Source organism: Cornus florida, unplaced genomic scaffold (assembly GCF_030987335.1).
Source record: "Cornus florida cultivar Cherokee Brave unplaced genomic scaffold, ASM3098733v1 CherokeeBrave_3.0.0_Hap2_Chr06, whole genome shotgun sequence".
NCBI lineage: Eukaryota > Viridiplantae > Streptophyta > Magnoliopsida > Cornales > Cornaceae > Cornus > Cornus florida.
This window is the reverse complement of record NW_026775576.1, coordinates 85,118,350-85,127,320: the sequence shown is the minus strand read 5'-3', so window position 1 is coordinate 85,127,320 and position 8,971 is coordinate 85,118,350. Positions and strand designations below refer to the sequence as shown.

The window sequence follows — 8,971 nt, the reverse complement described above, 5'->3', positions numbered from 1 at the left end:
CTAAATAATATGCAGTGCCAAACTATCCTCTAATATGCATGCATAGGAGGAAGGCATATCAGGAAGACGAGACTCGGACAGAAAACCCAAACACACATCATCAGAGACCCCTGATCCCACAGCTCTTAAATTTTTCTTTAGAGTCCAATGGATAAAATAACTTCTGTATTTATCTGTATCTAAAACTAAAACATCTTAAGCATGTAGATTATACACACACAAACTAGTACTTGACTAAAACAAAGAGCAAAAAACTACAAATCAGACCTGGAGGGTAAAGAAGAAGAAATTCTTTATCACAGCAGGGAATTCAAGATTGTTACTGGTAAACTGAGTGACCATTGTCGTCCACGAGAAGCATCCAGGACCTGCACGCAGTCATGCAGAGGTTAGACGTTGTTGTGAACTTCAATTGAGTTAATCAATTAAAACAAAGATCTCAGTTGGGGAACAAATGTGACATCCAACTCAGTGTCACAGTATATAACAAAAAATGAAATAATAACAAGATTCCGCATTCCTTTGTGAATATTTATAGACACACACAAACACTATATACACATATTATACCTATTTTACCTAAAAATTTGGATTTTGGGTTAATAAGACATTCCCACTAAACCATCCTCTTCTTTTTTTTCTTTTTTCTTTATTTTTTCTTTTTTTATAGAAAAGCAACTGCTAACCACCTCATATATCATATTCCCAGTATATCAAGATGCTAAAGACAAAAGAATCATATCCATCTTACAACTAAACCATGAAAATGTATTGAATAAAACAATATCAAAGCTCCAAATAAAATAACTAGCTATTTCTAAATTGAATATATAATTATACCCAGTAGTGAGATCACTAAGAACAACCAGCAAATGATTGTCAAACTAAAATTCAAACAAATTTACAAAAATCTCCAACTGATTGTTAAATTAGTTCAAAAAATCAATTGAATTGGTATATATATCAAGTTTGACCAAGGCATTGTCAAGGATTGATAAAAATACAAACATTATAGAAAAATGAAATAGAACAGATCGAGATTACATTGTACAAGTATCAACAGCTATCTTATATATGCTATGTTTCTATTTCTATTGATCAAAATAAAGTTCTCTAGTGAATTACCAAAAATTTGTCTATAACCAAAAAAATAAAGTTCATAGATTCAAATGATAGCCACAATGTTCCTTGGCACATTAGAGGCTTAAATAATGCCCAAAAATTTTGAAGCTGTGACCTATATAAAGCATGATCATATCTGATGAGGTCATATACTCAGCATTACTGAGCATTCACAACTTACTGTAAATCAAGAATTTCTAAAGCAATTTGGAGGCGGCACTAAATTCTTAGTTGGAACATATGCCCACAAATTATTAAAAAAATAAACAAATAAAAAAGACATTTTTTCAAAAGTTCAAGCTTTAATAAACAATTAGCACATGGCCTTGCAGCACATAAAATACACAGCCAGGTATTCTGGTTGCTTTTTCTGTACAAAGCAATTATAATAAATAGCACATAATTTTGCTTAAAATAAGTTTTTTTTATTATTATTATTACATATCTATTTTAAGCACACTCTAATCGACTAGATTTTGGAAACTTCTTTTAAATAATGACTACCAAACATCTTTTATGTGGTGACCTGAAGTTGGACTTTATTGATTCATTTCATTAAAGAATTGTTTCGAAAACATTTGGCAACATTAATACAGATTCTAATGAGTCACGGAATATAGTAATGGCATTGTTGTTTAGTGAGTGAAGCAACAATTTCATATAGTAAATAAAATGATTAATGAGAAAGAAAAAATGACAATGGAATACGATCTCATATTTCTAATTATAATAAATAGCCTCATACAAAGACTAGAAATTTCAGTACTATTCTAACGGTGATGACAGATGGACATTTGCTATCAATCAATAAAACTACACAAAGCACAATATATTCCCTAGACCAGTTCAACATTAATAACGAATGCAGGTATTTACCATCAAATCTTACAATTCCTTTTGTCACTCCCACATAGGAAGACAAAACACATATTTCTCATATCAGAAAATGAGCTTAACACCTGAAATAACAATCAAACTTTACAGATTCCAGAGGACTGCAAGGCTACAAACTTGATAATTAGTATCAAATTAGACTTACTAAAACTCACAAATAAACTTATCAATTTGTTCTTAATACTTCAGAGGATCTTATAGTTAGGAACCAAGACTTTTTAGCTGCAGTTTCCACATGATACAGCTATGCAACTATTTTCCCCCTACTAGATATTAACTCCAGAGAATTCATATTTAAATGCATATTGCACACACAACTATTCAATTCAATAAGACAATAAGTGGAAATTCATGCATCTAAATCAAAATATAGAAGTGGAGATTCACACACACACATATGCAAATCAATAAGACAATAAGTTGAAACTCATGCATGTAAATCAAAATATAGAAGTGGACATTCACACACACACACACACACACACACACATATGCAAATCAACAAGACAATAAGTCAAAATTTATGCATCTAAATCAAAGTATAGAAGTGAAGATTCATACACATAATATACATGCATATATAATCTGTCAGAAAATATTGAAACCAGGAATTAATTAATTACCATTGTTACAACACACTTCTTCAGATCCTTCTTAAGAACACCAACCTTCATCCCCGATTCTGGCAGAAGATCGATGCTCCCACAGTACAACCTGCCATGTATTCCTTGCTCCCATTCTTTCTGGGCTTCACCTTTGACGAAAAACGGTGTCATTATCAAGCGATACCTCCACGTCCTCTTCCTCAACGCCAGGCATGTCCACTATCACATACAAACCCTTCTTCACTGCCTTAGCCTCAAACCCCTCTCTTGGAACATAAAAATGATGTGAATTCTTAACATAATCAACCCCTGAACACATACAAAAATCGAACAAATGTTAAACACAACACAATATGTAAAGAGATTCAGTGTTAGTGAATGAAAAGAGCTTTCTCTGGATTATATATATACACACATTTGACTTATCAAAAAATATATATATACACACATTTGAGAAGGTGAACGATCGTAACCACAAGGATGTTGCAGGCAGCGATCCTGTCAGAACTTCCGGTAGGAGTGGTGGTGCAGAAAAAGTCAGTGGTGGATCTACCTGAAGCCATTGATGCAGAGAGAGAAAGTAGATTCAATAAGGGTTTATGGAGGGTTTACAATGTTTGTTAGCTCAGCTAGAGAAAGAGAGACTCAAGTGGTGGTTGTGGGGGAGAAGTTTGTGCGGAAGCCACAGCATCCAAGAGCTGTATGCAGTCGTGAAGAGGTTAGCTATTGTGAACTTCAATTGAGTTAATCAATTAAAAAATAGATCAGCAGGGGAACAAGTGTGACATCAAATTCAGTCACAACGGATGTTTCACCTGTCCACTGTGATAATAGAACTTAGTGTCACTACATCCAAAAAAAAATGAGGTAATATGACTCAACAGCAAGATTCTGCCTTCCTTTGTATATATTTATAGATACACAAGAGAAAACACTATGTATACATGCTAAAACTATTTCAGCTTGCTAAAAACTAAAGAATCATATCTATATTTCAAGTAAACCATTAAAAAAATATTCAATAAAACAATAGCAAAGCTCTAAATCACATAATTATTTCTAAGGTATAAATATATTTATACCCAGTGAGATCAATAGCCTGCAAACAGCCAGCTCATGATTCTCGAACTAAAATTATATCAAAATTTTTAAAAATTAACCAAGACAGGCCGCGGTTTGAGCTTAGGCAAGAAATGCAAATTCTCTATTTACATGGAGGATATATACTTAGAAAGTTGGCTGAGAATCATCTGAATGATGGTTAAAACAGTTTAAAAAATCAAATGAATTGGTATATTTATCAAGTTTGAAGTTCATTTAGTCCAAAACATTGTCAAGGATCTAAAACAATAGAAACATAATAAAAAATCGAAATAGAACAAATATAGATTCTTTGAACGAGAAGCATCAATGGTTATCTTATATAGGAATATTATGTTCTAGTTCTATTGAAGACCAGTTCTCCAGTAAATTACCAAAAGAGAAAAGATAAAACAATAAAATAGATTAGCTCTCCAGCGTCACTGATATTCTGAAGATCATTCTCAAACTTCATACGTTCAAATGATTACTACAATGTTCCTTGGCATGCACATTAGAGGCTTAAATAAAGTGTTTGCACCTTATGAGTCATGAGCAAGAGAGTTATAATGCCCCAAAAAATTGAAGCTATGAACAAAATGAAGAAATAAAAGAAATTTATCAAGATACAGCATGCAGCATGAATTAGTCTGATGTGGTCATATACTCAAAGCATTAGTGGGCATTCACAACATATGGTAAATCAAGAGTTTCAGAAGCAATACGGAGAGGGAACTAATTTTTTGAACATGCATTTAAAAGTTTAAGCCTTAGTGACAAACTAGCGTGTGGCTTTACAAAACAATAAATACACAGCCAGACATTTTTGGTTGCTTTTCTGTAGAAAGCAACTACAATGAATAGAACAGAGTTAGCTGAAATATAAGTTCCTTGATTAAATATCTATTTTAAGCACACTCTAATCTACTAGATTCTGGAAATAAATTTTATATTACAACTAGCTAACATCTTTTATTAACAGGATAAACTTCAACAACCTTATCACAGCATTGAAAGATATATACCATAACAACATATACAAAAAAAAATAATAAAAAAAAAAAATAAAAAAAAAAACCCTATATAGAGTTATTGACCATGTATATCTCACTCAAAGAGCTAGAAAATATGACAAAGCAACAGTAATTGTTGGTCGCAGTGACCAGGCCCGGGCGACTGCTTACCTGATCCCATTGATAACGAGTGGGCCCAAATAATTTAATGGACAATAAAAAATATATATGGATGTGAGTTCTACACAAGATGTGAACATGGCGGCCAGAGGACTTTATTGATTCATCTCATCAAATATTTGTTCCAAGAACATTTGACAATATTACTACAAATTCAATTCCATTAGAATGACGTATAACTCATGATTTTGTCAAGCATGCAAAATTTAACGACAAAAAATATATATTTTATTATTTTGACGGACTCAAATTCCTAACAAAATCAATAATATTCGGAATGTGTTCTTATATATGTATTGAGTAATAGATTACAATAATGCCGTTGTTGTTTAGCGAATGAGGTAACAATAAGTCTTCATATAGTAAATAAAACGAATAGTAAGACAGAAAAATAAAAAATAAATAAATAAATAAAATTGACAAAGGAAATTGATCCCATATCACTAATAAAATTCTACAATAAATTGCCTATCATGAAGAGTAGCAATTTCACAGACTAGCATTTGTCTTTTTTTCCTAAGTGATATATCATTAAAGAACAAAGCACGGACTACAAAACGCAAAGAGTGCATCCGCTCAGAATACAAAAGGGATTAAGAAATCCCACTCCCAAAATCAAGCCACAAGGAGAAGTCCCATTAAAGGGACAAACAAGAACTAGTCTAGACTCAGCAAACCACAAACTATGAAAAGGAATACACGGTACACCAAAAAGCAAAGTGACCAAGCAACAAAAGATGAACAGGATCATCATTTGATCTCAATCAATAAAACTACACAAAGCACAATATATCCCCCAGGCCAATTCAACATTAATAGCGAATACATGTGTTTATCATCAAATCTTACAACTCCTTTTGGCAATCCCTACACATTTCCCAGATCAAAAAATGAGTTTAACTCCAACAATAACAATCAAATTTTATAGATTCGCGAGGAGATAAAGGCTACAAATTAACTTAACAATTAGGATTAAATTTCACTTCCTAAACCTAACAACCAACCTCCCCTTCCAGCATATTGATCTCATATATTCTTCATAAGGCCAACTACAATCAGTAAAATATATATTATCAATCCCCTTCTTAATATTTCAGAGGATCTTATATTTAGGAACCAAGACATTTTAGCTGCAACTACCATGGCACCATACTGCCCTTAAACTATTTTTCTGTATCAGCCTCTATCATATATTAACTCTAGAGAAGTCATATTTGCATGCATCTATACACACATATATTCAAATAAATAAGACAATGAGTGGAAATTCATGCATCTAAATCAAAATATAGAAGTGGAGATTCATGCATACATACATACATATATAAATCTGTCACAACATATTCAAAACAGGAATTATTTAATTAATTACGATTGTTAGGACACCATTCTTCATATCCTTCTTAAGAATACCAACCTTCTTCCCCTACTGGGGCAGAAGTTCTCTGCTCCCACAGTACAACCTGCCGTAGACTTCTTGCTCCCATGCTTTCCGGGCTACACCTTTGACAAAAAGGGTGTCATACTCCAGCCATACCTCCATGTCCTCTTCCTCAACCCCAGGCATGTCCAATCTCACATATAAACCCATCCTCTTCCTCAACCCCAGGCATGTCCAATCTCACATATAAAGTATAAACCCTTCTTCACTGCCTTAGCCTCAAACCCCTGTTTCGGCCATAAAAAAGATGAGCCCTCTTAACACAAAAATTAAACAAATACTAAGCACAATACAATATGTAAAAACAGAGCCAATGGTGAATGAAAAGAGCTTTCTCAGAAAGTGTGTGAACAACAAAAATGTTAGGGGTAAGATTAAAAAAAAAATGGCACACACACAAAACAAAATTGTAAAACAGAGTAGTAAGAGTGATAGTGAACCAAAAGTGCTTTCTCGGGATGAATGTGTGTGTATATATATGTTTATATATAAATTTGAGGAGTTGAACAATCGTGGGTATGATTGAAAAAACAACAAAAATGCAAAAGTGATATATATTTGTATATATAAATATATATATATATAGTGTGCACATTTGAGAAGGTGAACGACCGTACCCAAGGTGGTTGCAGGCGCCGACGCTGTCAGGACTTCCGGTGGGAGCCGTAGTGTAGAAAAACTTGGGTGGAGCAACGAAAGACCGAGTGGCAGAGAGCGGAGCGACCACATGTGGGCGGAAGAGGTTGGTGAAGAAGACAATTAAAGCGGTGGCTCCGCTTGCAAGGTTGTTATAAATGGCCATCGATGGGGGAACGGCGGCGAACGGAGGAACGGCGGCGAACGGACAGTTTGGGCAAAGGAGGTTGACAAAGAAGAGGTTAATTCGATCTCCTTATTAGGGAAGCGTGGGAAAGCCGTTGAAGAGTTTCTAGGGTTAGATGTGTTCCCTAGAGAGAGAGAAAGAGGATGGTTAGGAGAGAAGGTGGGTCTGTGCAATAGTATTACGCAGTTCATGAGAGAGGAAAAAAGGAGGGGCTGAGGGTGACGTGTGATGTTGGCTTTTGAAAAAAAATAAAAAATTGGAACTCACATAATCATATTTTATGACAATTACAAAAGTGAAAATATATTTAGAAACAGAAATTTTGTCTTCGAAATTGTAATGTGTAATTTAAACTACAATTACAACTTAAGCGGTCGATAATTTTATCCATACATTCACAGGCTTCCATGAAAATATTGTACTGAAATTTGACCTATTAATTTTACAATTATTCGCAATAAAAAATAGCTTGATCTAATATATATAGAGAGAGAGACCTCAACCCAACTGATTAGGCTATACTATAAATCTTATACTGCACAAATTGAGATCGTTGAACCTTTTTTTCAGGATATATACAGACCATACTATAAAAATTCTAAGCAAATACCGAGTAAAATTTATTTATAGTTGTACCACACAATCAGGGACTTCTATGAGAAAGCAAGAGCTGATTTCGGTTTGTTTATGGCTCAATTCGAATTTGTTAGTTAAACAAATGAGTCGAGTTCGAGTTTAATTTTTAGGCTCATTTAGTAAGCAAGTCGATCTTGAACAATGTGGTAGTCTCGTTTCATGTAAGCTCGTGAATATAAGCATGTATGGGTTTATGATCATCAAATAGGCTCATGTATATGTTCGTAAACTGTAGGCTTATTTATATGTTTGCGATTGTTTGCAAATATAAAATAAAAATACAATAATTTACTCACGAGATTGAAAACGAATCGATTTTGAACACGAGTGCAATTTGATTTCTTAAATGAACGGAGTGAAAACATAATTTTCAAAACCGTGATGAGCTCGAGCTCCCAAACTTTCCTCACTCTCTTCTCGTATCTCTATCTCTATCTCTATCTCTATCTCTATCTCTATCTAGTCCCTTTACTTTTGCAAAAACGAAAATCTCCCCACTCTCTTCTCCTTTCAAGCTCTCTTTTCTATGTATTTAATATGAATTTTATTTTGTTTTCAGTGGAAATGTTTCATGGCATTCGGAATACTTATCATCATATGTTTGTCTTGGAGTCAATGAGATTATCCTATAGGTACGATGTTTATAGTAAATAACAACAGTATGGATTGTTAAATTTGTGATGATGCACAATAGTAATTCCCATCAAAGCTTCTGCCATAGTGTCTCATACACTAAAATCATCATAAGGTCCATAAAATAATTATCTAGCTAGTAGTAATGTCCACATAAGAGATCGGTGAATATTGTCTCAGAATTGTCGCAAAAGAAAAACTACATATAAAATAATCGCATACTTTATAGACTTTTCCAAGCACCCAATGCGGGATCATACTTATAGGTCAAATAATATAATAATAGAGTTAAAAAATAAATGAAGGAATAACTTTTAATTTGTGATTTCTTTGCTATTAAGTGTAGGGTTCTTTGAATGGAAAGAACGAAGTCTTCAGTCTTGACTCTTGATTTCTTGTATCCCTGATTCACTTTTATTCTCGTTCCAAAAATTACTCCAAAACACTTCATATTCTCTCTACTATTAAGTTTAGGGTTCTTTGAAATGAAGGAAAGATTCGAACAAAGTATTTAATTTTGAACATTGCTATTTCAAAGACAATG

General features: G+C 33.4%; 1 long non-coding RNA gene across 1 annotated transcript; it reads right to left on the bottom strand.

Annotated features, from left to right (window-relative positions):
• Nucleotides 1-7,349, bottom strand: LOC132312489 (uncharacterized). Its single transcript, XR_009483283.1, has 4 exons — nt 6,953-7,349; nt 6,312-6,562; nt 2,640-2,930; nt 1-368 (listed from the first exon to the last, which is right to left on the bottom strand). It is a non-coding gene; the product is annotated as an uncharacterized LOC132312489 (long non-coding RNA).
• Nucleotides 7,350-8,971: the final 1,622 nt, after the last annotated feature.